The following is an 18,035-nucleotide window of genomic DNA, read 5'->3' as shown; positions in this document are numbered from 1 at the left end:
TCCCCAGGCTCTTATTCAGCAATTAATTGGAAGTAGTAGCCTTATTTTTCTTTTTCAAATTAGACTGGTTGTCACCCTTTTGTTAGAATGTATGACAGTTTCACGCAAAATCTTTAAATCAAAATGTTCCCCAAAACTGTTCTCTAGTTTTTGAAATTTATGTGTGATGCAGAATGAAATTCTCCAGTTTGTCACAATATGAGACAGACTGCCTGGTATTAACGTTCCCTTCGACCTTTATGATAACGTGTTGCACGGAAACACCTCTGCCCTGGAGGGAAAAGCAAGACTACCAGCAGGTCTTTCCCATCTAAAACGATGTGAGTCAGTAGAGCATATGTAGTATTCCCAGAATGAACTGGCAACAGGAGATTGGGCTTCCAGGAATTGTACTGCGTAGAGCACAGGGCTCCAGGTTTTCTGATATTGTACGTCCATTCCATAAAATTAAAGGTGGAATTTCTTTAAATCATATAAAGCTGGACAGAGCTAGAAGTATATAAAAATCCTTATACAGTTGAAGAGAAAACGGTCTTTGCTGGTGCAGACAGACCCTGTGGGCAATATCTTCTAAGGAGGAATGGCCTAGAAAAATCAAAATGCCCCAAATCTGTGCCACTGTTTCAGGAAAATGAATAATTTAGCCCAACTCATCTCAACTGCAAGCACTCAGTATATCACCTTCTTTGAAAAAGGGATCATCTTTGCTGGTTAATGACAGCTTAGGCTACATGTAACAGCAGTGAAGGTAACCTTATCTACTTCTTTTAGGATCTTCCATAAGGTTCAGGACCTTGAACTTTCTGCCATGAACAAGTCTAAACAAGCCACAGCAGAGTTAGTCAGGGCACTGAGACACTGAAATCTCAGCATGGGTGAAACTCAAGCTTAAACAAATTTGTCCACAGGATCGTTCTTTCAAAGCGTGCCCTCAGAACCAGGGTATGCATTGGCTATGCTGAGTATGTTCAGGGCTTGCTTTACTTTTAGTCAGCTACTATATAAATGATTTGTTGTGAGGAATATCATATTTGACCCTCAGCTGGTGCTGCATCCAAAATTCCTGGCTGTATCCCTGACTGCATACTGGTTAGTTTAATCCTGCTTCTGTTCAGTTCTCAATGTGCTCCTGTCACTGCATGGAATCCTCACCTTCCCGTGCACCTCTTTAATTCAGATCATAAGAAAATATTGTTCATCCTTTTAAATTAATGAATAGCTAAACAATCCCAAAGCTTCCACTAGGTTGAATAAGAGCAGGATGTCTTAAGTAGCATGCACACACTCCATATACGTGTATTTTCCAGACTACCCGCAAGGCATGCCTGACGATGTGTAAATGCATTTTCCCCTCCTCTCCAAAATAAGCAGAATGGGTGCTCGGGAAATATTTGACATCCTTTCCTCATTCATCTGTCTGCATTATATTACAACAGTGACCCTGAGTGACAGTTTTAAAACTATAGCCCATTCTTCCTCTAAAAAGAGTTATATTTTTTCCTCTCTGCTTTGTTAAAGAAACAAAAACTGGAAATACTGCGTCAAAAAAAAAGTTCAGTTTTCCTTAGAAATTCATAGTTGCTCAGTGTCATTCATCACTCTTTCTTTCTGAATGTCACCCTCTGCTTAGTTATATAGGATAGAGCTTAGGACCCCAAGTATTTGGAACTAGTTTATTTATGTGAAGTTTTTTCTTCCACTCATGACTACTTGGTGAAAATATGCCCTTCCTAACATAATTAACTCCCAAATAAGCTTCATTTGTGCCATCATGACTTCTCTGGGGCATATCTGGCCTTGGTTCCCTGGAGAGAATAAATGACAGTTGCAGGGAAATGTTTATCATTTATTCATTCTCCCTCCTCTCTTCATCTTTTTCAACCTTTCCTAGATATCACATGATAATGATTATGTGAAATCCATCGATTCTAACTGTAATCAGGAAGAAAGAAGACGAAATAACAGGAGTGTGAAATGTGGTTTAATTTCGAAGAACTGCTTTTCTCATTTCCAAACACATATTCACAATAAAATTAAATTATATGCACCCTAAAAGTAATTTTTGTGCCAGAAGAGAAAGAATTCCAAAATGCTATCTAACAGAGTCTCCGCATGTTTGCTTTCCATTCTTTATATTAATATTTTGCCAACAAAAAAAACCCCCCAAACTAAATACTATAATACCCTCTTTTTAAAAAGTAATACATTTTGGAAAATACGGTGATTGTTGTCTACAAGTTTCCAACATCACTGACTGTAAGTATAAAATCCCATAGTACAGTCTGGACACCACAGGTGGCATTACAGTTTTATTCAGATCATGATACTTTCTTATCATAAATTCAGGGATTACTAGAGAAAATATCTGGGATCAGTGTAACCTGATTTCACCAAAGTGTGATTACATTCCATCTTCCATCTATCCTCCCTGTGTGCTGCAAAGTGGTATGAACCAAGACTAGTGAAATTGCAAATTGTGCCTTTGGTTTCTTTGACTTATTTGGTTCTTGTCTGGGGAGAGAAAGGTCCTTCCATGTGGGAAAGCACTGACCAGTTAGGCCATACCAGACCTGGCTGGGAATAAAAATAACAGCCATACTCTTTAGCAAGGGGGTTGCTCAAAGTTTGTCCTTTCATCTGACAAAGTTGGTTGAAATGCATCATTAGACAAAGACAAAGAGAAAGCTTCACCATTTTAGCAGGTGCTCTCTGCGAAAAACATTGCAAAAATAAGGCAAGCTTTTGATACCACCCTCTTCTGTTCTTCTGAGGAGCATTGCAGACAAAGTTTTGCAGTCTGTGTCTCTGTTTCCAATTAGTTTCGACAAAGGCGGTGACAACAGCCCTGGCCGAGGGGTGAGAGCAAACGCCAGTTCAGAGCCTCTTGTAGTGATTTAAGTCAGGCCCTAACCCCAGGGCTTTGAGTTCAGTGTTTTCTAGCTTCCTTCTCATTTTCAGTCATTTCCTTGGAGATTGCCTGGGCGAGATAGGAGGCCAGGGAGGCCAGATAAACAGGTTATTAAAGCAGTTGTTTTCTAATGCAGCCAACAGTTTGAGTGCAAATGCTTCCTTTTTTTTTATTCCGCCAGATTCCTGGCTATTATAGAAAGAATAAATTGACTACCTAAAAAGCAAATCGTAAGACAAATATGTCAGTTTGCGAGATAGCTTTGAGTGCATTTTATGTGACTATTTAATGCAGTCCTATGCTATTCTTCCTGAGCAGATGCTGAATAACATACAAAAAGCCTCTATGTTCAAGTTGTTAAAGTGAAATAAATTCTTAGTGTTATTGCTTGTAAGAGGAACCAAATTTTAGTTTCCTGAGACCAATGTCTCTCAAAAACTCAGTCAGCCATGGCTAGAAAACAAAGTCATTATTTCTGCTCTTGTAATTCTGATTTTGAATTGCACTATTACTTTCAAGCTACAGGAAACAAACCTGCATACTTTGTTTCTACCGTTGAACGGTTTGAAGGCACAAATTACCTCCCCTGTATATTTGCTAGGAAGGTTTTATGACTGACTTTGACTGAAAAGAGGATAGAGGTGACTTTGAGAGATACCTATTCAACTGGTATTGGCATAAAACTACTATTATTTGACAAATTTTAAAAATGTTCATATGCAAAATATTTGCATTCTTACAAATGAAAATGTGAATGTTCAAATGAAAATCCAAAATTTTAATGAGGAGAATCTCCACGAAAATACAGATACGGAGAAATTTTATGTTTCAACATGAAAATAGCATATTTTCCTTAAAACAATTAATTTATAATATCCAGCATTCCATCAAGATTAAAACAGAAAGGCTAAACCAGAATTTAGTCTTGATTCAAAAGGCAGAATATGAAAATTCATTAAACTATTTGTATATAGTTCAGATTTAGTTTATCACAGATTAAATACTTCAGGTATTCATACTGGTATATGTAAAAGTGAGAAATTTACATGCCATGTAAAAGTGAGACATTTAGACCAGGTTAGTCATCTCAGCTCCTTTAATATTCAACAGAGTGTTATCAAAAGCACATACAACTTTTTGCAAGAAAACAAAGAGAACCTACTTTCCAAAAAACAGTATTTCCTTTATCTGAGGGTCTGAATCAGAGCCTAAATTAACATGATGGATTTGGTTTTTTTCTTTTTTCTTTTCTTGGATAACTCATTTAAATAACCAATATTGAATTCCAAGTGGATATGTAAAATTAACTTGCATTTTCATGAATATTTCTACTAGTGAGCTTAGGGTTTCAAACATTTCCAAGTATAGCCAGGATATAATTACCTCATTCAGGGAGTTTACAGCTCCATAGTCAGAAATCATGATGTTTCCAAAACATCTTTCCATGTGTTTTTTTCAAAATGCTGTTTTTAATGTATCCAACCGCTATATAAAGGCATATGGAAACCATGTTGTAATGATGTAACCCAGACGAACTCCTCCCAGGTGGCACAGATGCCCACTTTCAAATTCTGCAGCGGCCGAAGGGAGCTGGCAGGGTCCTGCAGCTCAGCACCCGAGATCCAAATCGGTGCCAGCAACACTGTATGATTTTTCAGAACACCAATGACAAGAAAAGGCCATGTGTAGAATTATAAATGTTGGAAAACTGAGGAATAACTAAGAAATCAAAACTAAGTTCATGCTTCTATATTCCCATTATGAATAAGGAGAAGAGATCATGCTATGCTAATGCATGCTATTTAGATTCTGAAATGTCTGGACAGCATTTATCTTCCTCCTCTGCTATTTTACTTGTAATTTTCACACGATTATCCTCTCAGAATTGTGCTGACACTCACTGGAAAAGGAAGAATAAAATATCACGAGAAAGGCCTTCCTTACTAAACTTGAAGAAAAACCTTGAAGCCCTTGTATTTGTTTGTTTTACCATTGCTACACATCCGGAAATAGAAGCTCCTCTTAAAAGTGAACTAAACCTTCAACCCCGGATGTTTGTCAGTAACTGTTTCTTGTTATTATTAGGTTGTTATCCAAAGACTTAGCAGAGTTTTCAGCAAGACTTCAGTGCTGCCCCGCGATTGAAACCTTCTTCACAAAGTACTTCACTGAGGCAGCACTGCCTTTGCCCTGCGCCGCCAGGCTCCTGACAGAGAGGTGTCCTCAGTGGCTCGGACCCGAAGGCCGGGCAATGCAGGGAGGGAAGGTGTCGGTGAAACCCTTCCCCTGCTGTAGCCGAGTCATTGCTCAGCCTGCCCCTAATGCACATCTTTGCAGCCCGTTTCTGAAGAGCCTGCATCACACCCTCCACACAAGCCATACCTGCCTTGCTAAAGCGGAAGGTCTTCCGGACGATAATCCACTTACATTTGTTCTGCAGCTGAACGCTCAGCTTTCTGCTGGAAATAAATGACCAATATGTTTTCAAGCGCTGTGGTTCTTTTTACACCGCATCCTCTCTAATTCACAGATTTCTGTATATTGCTATGCTTCTGTTACGTATTGCTATGCTTTTATTACATATCGCTATGCCTCTGCCCAGCCACCGTTATTCCCGGAGCACGCTCCCTTGTCCTCCCTCAGCAGAGGAGAGAGCCCTGCTCTGTGGGTACTGGCACAGCCGGCACATCTCGGCACATCTCGGCATGTCTCTGCACATCTCTGCACCATGGTGACTTGATCTCACCTGCGCTTCCACTGTCTTACATCAAAATCCCAGAGAACAGGGACTCTTTCTACCACAACCGCAAGGTAATTGCAGCGCTGCCTCATTCCCTGAAACAATCCCCAGGTCTCTTCAGATTACAATCATATCCCTGCCAAGCTGATTCAGCTAATCAATCCCCAGCGCAGCGATAGCTAAGGCACTGACTGCACTCCTATATGCGGGAGCGCTCTGTGCCTATTGCCAGCTCTGGAGAAGCAGGAGCTGTACTTTGATTAATTTCCTGAGTTTGTATCGCCTACTTCAATCTCTTGGAAAGGCACAAGGCAACCTTAAAAGTGAATTGAAAAGGTGTTTTGTTTGTAATCTGTTGCTGAGATATTCCTCAGTATGCAGCACTGAAACTTATTTCAAATAAAATGTTGAGCTTTCATCAGCTGGAGAGGTCAAACAACCTTTGCAGCGCATACGGCTGCAAAGGCAGTGGAAGGGCTGATTTCTCAGTGATGCTTGTCCTGTGATTTCAGTTAGCAGTCATTTAACATATCTGAAAAATATTGAGCCTTTTAAAAGAGCACAAGCTGCTTTCTGATCCTGCTGCTCATGTATCTTCCTTTTCTTTTCTTCAGACAGGCAAAAGAGACCCTCTCGCCCCTTCCTGCTGGAGCAGAGAAAGCATCAAGCCTTCAAAACCTGCCTGTGACCAACGGGGAATCTGACACAAGGTTTGTCCCCTGACAGCTGCTGCCCTATTGAAGCATCCTTTGCAGAAGGCACTGGAAGAGAGGAGAGAGCCACGTGCAGGACCCTGCTCTGCTGAGCTCCGGTGCTTTATCGCAAATCACAGCCTTTGTATCACAGGAGCTGCTCCCCAAGCTTTTGGCCTCTTGACAAATTCTATTCAGTAACATACACTAAATGAGTGCAGGTTTCCTGATAGTAACAGCCTTTTCTAGGAATTAGAGCTGAGGCTATCAAAGTTATAATTCTTCACTTAGAGAAATTTGATAAGAATAATTTTTTGGTCAGGTCTGGTTAGCGCTGATTTGCAGGCATGAGTGCTGCAAGCAAAAATCTATTTAGATAACCTAACTCACCGGCAATGAAACCTGAGGCTACATGAAAGCTAAATCTAGTCTTGTAGACCAATAATATGACATGTGACTTGCGAGTTGATTTGTGTAGTTCACTTAAATTTAGCCCCTATTTACATGTAGCTTTATATTTCTGGAATAATTTAATAAAACTAAAACCAGGACACAGTAATCTACCTTGTGTTAGAATTATTTTTTTTCTAACGCTGTTCTCCCTTTACAGGCAAAAGATTTCTGAGTGAGGAAAATATTAAGAAAATAGTCTTGTAAAAAGAGATTAGTTAAAATGCAAGAGTTCCGAATTTAGCCAGGTCACTTCCTTCTCTGTACCTCAGTTTCCCCATCTGTAAAACAATACCAGCTTCCCCAGTGAAGCATTTTGAAATGCAAAGGAAAGAAAGCTCTAATGGTACTGCCATCAGCTCTGTTTAATGTTAAACCAAACAACAGTTAATTCATCATATGGGACTTTTTTTAAAGAGTAATATTTTCTCCTACTGGAGTAGATAGATGTGTGAAATGCAGTCAGAATAAAATTAGGCAAAACATTGAAGTCCAGTGTTGCTGGCGGTCAAATACCTACTGAGTTTTCATACCTTCTTTCAGAAGCTGAAATTCAAACATTCAAAATTTAATATCTGACTATAAAAAAGAATTAACGGAAATGTTCTATTAACTGCAGCCACCCTGTTCCTGTGAATGTTGATGACTAAAGGACTTTCTACATTTGCACTCTCGTAATTTATTTGAAACACTTTTTTTTTTTCTTCTCAATATTGCCTCTCCGAAGTGTCTTCAGGAGTCACACATTATTTCGGAAGAAAGTTGGGAGCTTTGAATACAGCAAGTGCCTCGAAAGAGGTGATTTCAGAAGCGCGGAGGCCACGTTAACTGGAGTTGTTGCTATTTTTCCACACTACCCCCACTACTGTGTGTAAGTTCCTGCCCAGACCTAGATCAGCAGCCAGATTTTATGACATAGATATGTAGTTATTAATACAAAGTAGTTGTATAAAAAATATGAAAATAAACATCCAATACAATAGAGGCAATGAGTTCCTGCAGCTTAACAGGTCACACAGGTTTGGTGACCTAAGTGAATGCAAAAGGTCTGTGTGAAACTGGCTCCAACTACTGAATATACAGTCATGGTATTGTAATACTGAGAAAAAACCCCACTGTTTGAATGTGAATATTGTTATGAATATTTTGAGGCTATCAGTCTCCACTGTGTATACACTGTTTCGAACGTGCTTATGCAGATATTAACTCCTCTTTCTGGTTGCTGTAGACATCACTGTCCCATACAAAAACTCATGCAAACATGTCTTTGGTAAATATGATTATTGCCGTGATCTACAAACCCCACATATGATTGTAAACTTTCCTGTGGTCATGATGGCAGTGTTGCCTTGCCTCTGAGAAGAGGAGAGACACACTCTGAACAATTGTAAAAGGCAACATGAGCCTATGGGAAAAAGTGATTAGAGGGAAAGCCTTTGATTCTTAAGTAAAAGTTAACTAATCTGAAGGGAGAAATAAGACAAGAAAATGAAAATGAAGCTGAAGCTTTATTTGAGATTTATGGCACTATCTGTACTTAGCAAGGGTCTTGCCATTCCAGTACAATACGCTAAGTAACAGCATTTTATTTCATGCGCTTGTCCTTTGTCTCAAGGACAAGTGCTCTTCCCTAAGTAATAATGCCATTGTCGCAGATCAATTGTTTTCTCTGACAGCTTCTTAATTTTTTTCCTTGGGGCTTTGGACAGGATGACTAAACAGAAATATTTCTATCAATTTCATCCTTCCTGTGAAGCCTTGATAACTCTGTTACAAAGTTGATAGAAAACAAGATATGAAAGACAGACTTTTTATTTCTCTCAGAAAAAGGTGCCTGGTACAGCAAAGTACATTTTTTTTCCAGAGTGAAAATCACCCCTGCTCAGGTCTGGTGTTTAGTTTTTGCTTGTGCAATTTGTTTATAAGCTGTATTAAATATTCGTAAAGCTTGCATCTGGTCTTGTGCTTCAAGGCAATAAGGAGAGAAAATGTTTCCTCTTCTCATGATTTTCAACAGGTTTTGGGTTGTTTGTGTTCTGTTTTGTTTTTTTTTTAATTTGAATAGTGCTTCATTCCACATGTTTTTTCAGTTGTTTGACTTATTTCAGAAGCTCCACAGCTGAAACTATTTTACCAGAGTAGTACAGCTTGCTAAAATAAGTGATTGCTAATATATAATCTTAGAAATTAGTCTAGAAATAGTCTGAAGAGGTGGAAGTAATTTACGTGCTTCTGTGCCTGCAGCTTTTCAAAAGCTCTTGGGGAGTTAGATGAACGGGTTTGGCGTACAGAGATCTGCTTCTCGCGTATAGGGATCCCCCCTCTACCTAAGCACCACCCGAGCCCCTACTCTTCCACCTCCCTCTCTGCCTAAGGACCATCCTCTTCTCTGTTACTGCTCCGGATTACATGCTGTCACTGCACAGTTTTAGCTCAGAAGAGCACTAAGGGTGATTTGATGGCTGACCAGACCACTTGCCCTGTCACTCAGGACATTCTCTAAGGCAGAAGAGTCCTTTCCTTACCATCCCAGCATTTGCCCCATTACAACCAAAATTCAGTAGAGACAAAATCACTGGCTCTTTGGGCTTAAGCCACAATACTCAGGCTTATCCAGATAGCTTGGAGGAATTGCTTGGAGAGCTCTGTCACTCATGAGAGTCATGTCCTTATGTGAAGCCCACCAACATCAGTGCCCTGCAGCTGCAGCTCTCAGCGTCCATCACGTTGCCTTCTTGGTAGCCCCAGCCCCAGGCTTCAGGCACCTCCATGGGGACTGGCCGAGGCCAGACTGGGAAGTGGGCCCATGGGTGAACCTGGCTCAATGGGGCCCATGGATAGGCCAGGCAGGGCCGTGGGGAGCTGGAGACCATTCCTGCTGATGGCCCCAGTGGGCTGAGAAGGGGTCCTGGGCCCTGGACAGGTGGAGGGAGCCCCAGGGGGCAGGAAGGGGTGGTAACGCCTGCAAATGCCCTCAAGAGTCCTGGCAGCATCTTGCTATGAGATGGTCTCAGAGTTAAATACCCCTGAAACAGGAGACCTGCCTCCAGCAGCTCACACTGACAATATGGGCCCAAAAATGTTTGTATTTTTGATTCTTTAATGGTGCCAGCTCTGGAGGAAACCCAGAATCACTACTAGTGATTCACTAGTCACCACTTCTCACTCCCAGGTGGTCAGGGCTTCACCCCCAAAGGCAACGCCACGTAGGAGAACCCACCAGCAAAGGTTCTCTGAACACAGCGTGACCACCCTGCCCAGTGTTGCTTTGCTTTGACTCTCTGTGGCCAAGGTGAGGTTTGTCAGGCCTTTGAGATGGCCATGCACACAGAGGGGAGCTCGGCATCTGAGTCCAGACTCCAAGTACATCTGCTTTTGCGGATGAAGCGTTTGGCAAGGGTTTAGGCTTGGAGTCCTGGCTTGAGTCCATCCTTCCTTCAAACATGTAACAGTTTCACTGAATGAAAATCCAGGAGGTGAATTCTGCTATTTTTTATCTTGACATATCAGGAAAACATTTATGCAATTAGAAATGTTACTACATTTTCTCATAGACCATAGCATCCTGTGAGACTAATTAGCAAAAGACAGAAACCTCCCTAAAGATTAAGTCAAGAAGAAAGATGAAACGTTCTCTTTTTCTCTGCTTGTTTCCAGTGATTCAGCTGGAAATTTATCAAGTGGCAGGAAGATACAAAAAGGTAAGAATGATCCAGCTGTTGCATAACCCACAGTTAGTGGTGATCTTAGCTTTTATCGCTTAGAATGTAGACTTGCTCATTCCCCCTCTCATGTACACATGCCTGGAAACATACCTTTCAAGCCACATTATGTGCAGCTGCCCGGTGAGGCCAGTACCTAGTCTAGGCTTACATGGCATCATGTGTTTTTCTTGAAGGGCCTGAAAATGTTCAGTCCCTACCACTCAGAAAAGAAGCAAGAAGAGTTTGGCTTTGCCCTCTCAATCTTTAAGAGAAATAAAGTGCACGAATGTGTCTATATAACATCTGCAGTTCTTTACTCAGGAAAAAATTAGGTTTGATTTAGCCATGAAACCAATTTACTAGTTACCTTTCCAAAAATGCAATTAGAAACATCTGCAAAATGATGGGAATGCTGTATGGAAGCCACAGGGAAAAAGAAACTGCACCAGCAGCAGCAATAAGCGATAAAGTCCATCATTCGCTCTGAAAAAGCATCTTTGAGTGTCTGCTTGCTCTCGTTATTTCCCTCCTCCTAGAAAAAAAAGAAACACGTAGCAAATGCATTTATCATCCCTCATAAAAACAGAAATGGAAGATTAAGATAATGTGATTTTGCCCACATTCCATTTGATACCAGCCAACGGATACAGCTCTGCTAAGAAATGCTCTAGGAGAAAGACAACAGAGAAAGCTACTCGCCGATTTCCTCAACGTTTTTGATTGCTTATGAAAAATAAATATTTAATTACCAATCAGGCTTGGTTTACAAATAAGGAAGAAAAAACTGAAAAATTGCATAGGGTTTCTTAGGAGAAAGAAAAGATGGGTGGAATATGATCTACTTGGACTTTAATACTGTAGAAATATCAGGAGGCAGTGAACACCTTTGTACAGTACATCTTTGAGTCCTCCAACATTTTTAGGTCAGTTGCCATCTTACCCCTCTCTTTCCAGTCTGGTCTTAATTCATCATTCCCCATTTCTTCTTAGGGTCACCATTTGCTGGTGAAAGAGTGTGACAGCTAAGAACCCACCTCCAGTATTGCTCAAATTCTTCCAGCTCTGGTCGCCTTACTGTATGCTGCCTTGATGCCATGTGATACCAAAAGCAAGTCTGCCTGTACTAGAAGAGAGGTGCCTGATGATAAATGTCACCAAGAATCCTGTAAAGGAGGGAGAATTGGGGAAAGTTATCTCATTGTTATTTATAAAAATTAACTTGTTCTGCCTGTTTATGATCTGAGTAATGCTAACACATTGGAAATAATTGCTAAGGTATGTGATCTATGATTGTTTATTGCAACCTTATAACAAAACATCCCCTCCCTCTCTCCTTTCCTCTCTTCCGGCTTTCCACAAAGGTCTGGAACACTTCTACTAAGATTGTAATTTGTCAGTGATCAAGATTGAATCCACTTCATATTGAAGTATCTTGCCCTCAAAAATACTTCACAAGAAAAAAAGAAAAAAAAAAGGCCCAGTCCTTTTTTCTAAATGCATGAGTCATTGTCCTTTATCACTAGCTGTGCTTTTGGCATTATGGATCCGTACACGAACTTGAAAGTCAGTCACTCACTCAGATCCACGAGTCAGCAGGTCCACTGGTTCCATGTGAGCTCTTGATGACCACTCTCAAAATCTTTCTAGCTCCAAAAAGCAAGGCCTCTGCCATGTACTTATTGATCCTTGGCACAAAGTTGGAAATAAAACCATTGTTATACCTCATACACAACAAAATTAACATCTTCCTCATCTTACGTGTCTAACTGACTGGGATGGAGGACAGGCTCCAGTGAAAAGACAACAGCCTGACTTCAGATATGCTCTTGTTTTTGAAATCAAGCTCTTTTGTTTATTATCCTCGTTATGCTAATTACATAGAGATATTGCCCAAAGGTATCACAAAGTTATTAGTTTCAGTAACTATGGTTCCCACTTTTTTTTCTGACCCTTGCAAATTCCTACTATAGCACACAAGCCCACACTCCCCTCTTTGAAGACCAACTCAAGAAAACTACAGTTTACAACTTCTGTCCTAAGACACCAGAAATCTGCTCTCCTTTGTCATGAGCAACTGTCTGCTTGGGAAAACACACACTATAACTTGGACATCCCTTTCCTTTACTCACAGATATATTCATTTCTTTTAGCAAGTTCTCCAATCACATCAGCAGATCTTGACCAACCGAATAGGAGCAGAATTGCTTCCCAGTCCTATGGTAACTAGGTAATTCGCTCTCCTAGTTTCTTCTGGTCAGATTTTGTTTCAGATTTCTCCATCTGCCATAAAGGTAGTGCTTTTAATAAAGATCTAAACCAGCCCCTTTCTGTAAGCCAAATTCTCTCCTGTCCCATCTCTTCCTTGTACCCCATGTGACAGTGAGTAAATCACAAAGGATTAAATAATTACAAACTTCCTGTAGCACAAGGCCAGCAACAAAGATGATTGTAAGTAATCAGATTACCTGGTCATACATTTTTCCTTAACTTGCTGGACGATGAAGTGGTAACAGAGATAATATTTTATACCTTTTTGGTCTGCATCGCTGTAGTATCTATGTGTTCTTATCTTTTGGTTTTATTTCTTACCCAATTTTTCTTCTGGTTTGAAAAACTACTTGTAAATATTTGGAAGAGCTATGGAGCAGATGGTTCACAATTAGATCAGAGGGCTACCCTGTGTGGTCCCTTTCCTCTCTCCAAAAAAAGAGCAGCTCTGAAACTAGCCTTTAATTAGATCCAGGAGTGGAGTAGGATTGCCTGTGTGCTCTGACCAGTTCCACACTGACTTCAGTATGTATAGACTAGCTGTCAGTGACTTTAATCTGCCTTGCAATCCATCAGGGATTGTTTCTTAATAGGAGGATAATGTAGAGGAATTTCTGTCTCATGGTAATATCATATTTAGTCCAGAGCTACCGTATTGTGTAGGTTGCTTAAGTAATTGCCAGTGAATTCATCAAGGGAAATGAGAAGCAGTAAAAAGGGACTATTCAACATAAAGTGAAACTTATTTAATTTATGCTATGCAAATTACTTGGCAACTTTTTAATGATTTGTTTAATATTGGTAAAATTTTCTCCAGATGTGGTTTAATACATGGAGATTTCAATTTAGCAAAACGGTACAAAGAGGGAGAGGTATTCAGAAGTTTAAGGCTATGCCAAAGCATAATAGAAATACATGGTACCAGAAGGGGTCATTCCCTCCTGTCCTCTGTGCTGAGGCAGCACACATAAATCTAGAGTATCTTAAAAAATCTATATTTTCTTTAAAAGCTTTAGAGAAGTAGATTACATAATCCCTTTAGTTGAGAGATTTCTCTCAACTCTGAACTCATAAATTCTAACATGAATTTATGGCTTTATAAGATTTCCTTAATATCTGACCTAAAATTCTATCTTTAGGGGAAAAAAAGAGGAGAATGTAGTCTTGCTTGTAACAGACTTTTAAATTTTGAAAAACTGTAATCAGTCTTCCCTTTTTTAGATTAAATAAAGCTAAATTAAAGCATTCAAGCATTCTGTTACTTTCCCTGTGCTGAAGAAGAGTATGTGAAACCCACCACAATGTTCCAGTTTAGACATCACTAAAACTTAGTAAACATGAAATATTGTCCTGTGGTTTGCAGGAAACATTTTTGTTCATTTATCGCATCAGAAGATTTGCCTTATTTAAAATAGTATCACGTTGCAGATCATTGTTGGTCTGCTGTCCAACATACCTCCCGCGCTTTTCTTGTTAAATTGCTGCCTAGACAGGTTTATGAATCTTGCCTTTAGGCATCTGATTTCCCCTTTCTGGATACAATGATTTACACTTACCTTTTCTGAATTCCATTGTGTTGATTTTGAGTCATTTTCCAGTTTAACAAGAATTTTAAAAAAGCATTTAATCCTTGCCTCCGGCCTGCCACCCTTCCTAGGCTGGTATCATTTTGCAAATTTCCAAGCTGCCAGTGAAAATATTAAATAGAACCGGGCTCTGGACAGACCAAGTTTGGGTCGCTCCTGAGGGTCCTGCCAGTGTGAGAGCGTGTCGCTGACAGCTGTTCTCTGAATATGCTTTTTTACTGCTTTTAGTTTCAGATCACATCGATCTTATCTATATCACGCTTCCCTAGCCTGTTTATGAAAAGAGGATGTGGACAGTAGGATCCGCTGTTCTCTCCTTATTTATGCTGAAAAAAACCCCCAAAATTAATTTGCTTTGGCTTGATTTGGTCTCAGCAACTTCACGGTGGGTGGATGTTTTATTTTGTTACTTCATTATCTCAGTGTTTACAACTTGATTACTTAATAATGACTTCCAGTAATTTTCTGACTGTTTAAGCTAAAATGACTGATTGAAAATTCCTCTGGCTTTGCCATATTCCTTTATTATGAAGAGGTACTTTGTTTGTCTTCTCTTTTGTCTTTCATGGTTTTCCAGTGATACTTGTGGTTCCTTCTGCTCAGTTTTGAGTAGTTCTTCAAGTATCCTAGGATGAATTTCTGAGGTCTTGCTGACATGTGTTGTTCTCATTCACATAAATACTGTGTGCTCTCGACCTACTCACAAACTCTGCATGGGTGCCTGGCTTAGGGAGAACACTTCATTATTATCTTTACTTTCCTAGATTTCTTCCCCAAAGTTGATTAAGCATCCTGAGTTCCCATTGAGGACACTAAAATTTTGGGTTATTAAAGATAGCTCACAAGATCTGGGCCTGCTAGAATTTCTGTCTTTTAATTATATAGTGCAGGCTTCTTCTACAAGCATTTGAATATCACTAGCCTCTATTGGCAGTGTTGGGAGGGGAGTGCTTCCCATGCCATAGGCCTTCTCCCTGGTCTGTGAAACCACATCCAATGCCATTCTTAAAAAAAAATAATTTAAAAATCCCATTATATTCTAGATCATCTGCTTAGAAGAATGTTTATTGGTTGTTTGTATTTATAATTTGTATGATTGCTCTGTTTACCATAGCTTTTATGCCTTTCAAAAGTTATTAGATTGTCACTCTGCTATGTTCAGTCCCACTTAGTCATGCTTGGCTTAGTTCTATTAGCTTATTTGATGTCTTTGATTCTAAATCTTCACCAGCATGATCACAGCATACCTATTTTCAAATTATCACATTAATATCTCCTATTTCCCAGATTTCTTTACAGCAAGTAATTGACTGTAATCAAGAGTCTGAATGTTTTTGTGCAGCTGCAAGTTCATCTGTCTGCCACAAACTTTTTATTACAAACCAAGGAAAACAAATGAACAAAAACATTTGTTTTACAAGTTTGTTTTTTTTTTTTTCCTGAAGGGCTGTTTCAATTTGAAAAGGTACCAGGTAAATTTAAGCTACACTCTCATGCCAATCATACATTACTGCCTCAAAAACTCTATCTTTATTATAAATTAAACATCTGCAAATACCCTGATAAAAAAAAGTGAGACAATGAAAATAGAATTTTGTTTTAAATTTTATTCAAAATTATATTTTAGACAAATTTCACCCTTTGAATCTCTACCATCAAATCTCATATTAAAAGAGGAATTTTCTATATTGTTTAGGCTCCTGAACATAAATCATAGGGTCACAGGTCAGAGGAGATAAGGTTCTTGTTTAAATTTTTGATGTCCTTCTAAAAAGCCATTTATTTTCACCATATATGCTCACCTTGCTCTTATTTAGCTTCTAAAGCATGGTTGCTGATATCTTTGTGATTAGTTGGACAGACATCATATGTACAAATTTTCAAATCAGTATCTGCATGGATTCTGACTCTTGTGTTTATGGAAAAAAATGTTGCCATAAGCCACTTTTCTGTAACCCTTTATAATGAAAAAAAAAGAGTATTTTTATTGTTTAATGAAGAAGTGAAGAAACACCGTGCAAAAATAAGCTAGACTCTCAACATCTCTTTGTATAGGTGACTAATTTTTTCAGAAGAACAAAAGAGAGAGAGAAATTAATCTGCCAGAGAGCAAGATGCTGATACAGGACACAAGGAGCCACTGGCAAGTAAGAGGCTTATGCATGGGTTCACTCTGCTACTGCAAAACACATTTGATATGCATGTAGAGTTATACATAACAAATTTAAAATCAGTCTTGCATCATCAAGAACTCACAAAACTTTTGAAACGCATCCTCAACACAAACAACAAAGAAATACTTGTCTTATTGATCCCATTTTCTCAATGTCAAATTGTTAGTACACTGCGTGGGAGTCTGTTAATTTATCCACTTAATTATCTACTTCATACAATGAGAGACCTTTTCCTGTGGCTTTTCCATTCCTCATTTTCCACCGTTTCATGGGATGGAAACAATTCAAACAATTTTTTTGTGTGCATGTTGTGCAGAAAGGTAGTTTAGTGGCTGGTAAGACCTCCCGTGGATTAGAGCTATATGGAGTTTCTGTGATTTATTAATTAATGGTGAATTCTGTAGGAAATAGAGCACCAGCCCTTGGTCTTGAAGAGATCCGTGCAATATCAAAGTTTCTGGATCCAATGCTGTGAACTGCCCTCACATGAGCCTGTTTTCAAAATGCCCTATAAATGATAACTTCCATTAAAACCCTCCAGAGCACTTCAAGTTTGCTAATGTTGTGATCAGATTCCAAATGCCAGCCAGGTTTAATATTATTTGTTTTTCCTGGCATGATGCCTAGGACTAAGTCCACAGTGTCCTTTGTTCTTGTTAGTTTGTCAAATAAGCATATACTGTCCTCTTTCTCCAAGGACATTACTTTCATGATATCTGTGGCTCTTGGCTGCCCTTATTATGGGCTCAAACTTATTATTTTATGTATTATTCCTTAAATTATGGTAAGTTATTGACATTAAAGAACTGAATCATGAACTCAGAGCAATCAATTATTACCCTGAGAAAACTGATCCTACTATATTTCAAGCTTCATCCTAACAGACCTGTACTTAATTAGCTGTTATTGTCAGCCAAAAAATATTTTTTTTCCATCTCTCACACCTTTACATTCCCCCTTGGTTGTGAGTTTATAGCAATGGACATTCTTTACTTATTTTCTTTACAGTGGGAAAGCTTCAGGTCCTTCTTAGCTAGATGAAGACTGAGAAGTGCTATGGAAGATGAACAGAACTGAAGAACAGGCTGTTATTGAATGCTTCACCAGAAATAAAAAGTTGCTTTTTTATAGGGTTGGCACTTATTACAGCTTTTTATGAAAAATGATTTTCCCTAAAATTATGTGTGTCATCAGGTAAACACTCAACAATTCATCTGTGTTGACAAAAAAAAAAAAGAAGGAATTAAGAACAGAGCAGAGACAAAGGACAGAAGAATAAATTGACCAAAATCACTGCGTGTCATAGAGAGTAGTGACAACAGATACCAAGTCCCTCTCCAGTGCACTGTTCTTTGGACCAGTCTGTCTGCCTGGCTCTTTCCCTTACAGTTAATGTAACATTACCTTTGAAGTCAAATATTTCAACAAAATGTATTAAAATCACATTAAAATAATATTTCTTTTAACAGCATCTATCTGCTTCACCTCTTGATGTGTTCTGTTTAATGAAATA

The sequence above is a fragment of the Chroicocephalus ridibundus genome, chromosome 3, assembly GCF_963924245.1.
Source record: "Chroicocephalus ridibundus chromosome 3, bChrRid1.1, whole genome shotgun sequence".
NCBI classification, from domain to species: domain Eukaryota; kingdom Metazoa; phylum Chordata; class Aves; order Charadriiformes; family Laridae; genus Chroicocephalus; species Chroicocephalus ridibundus.
Note: the sequence above shows the minus strand (reverse complement) of the source record.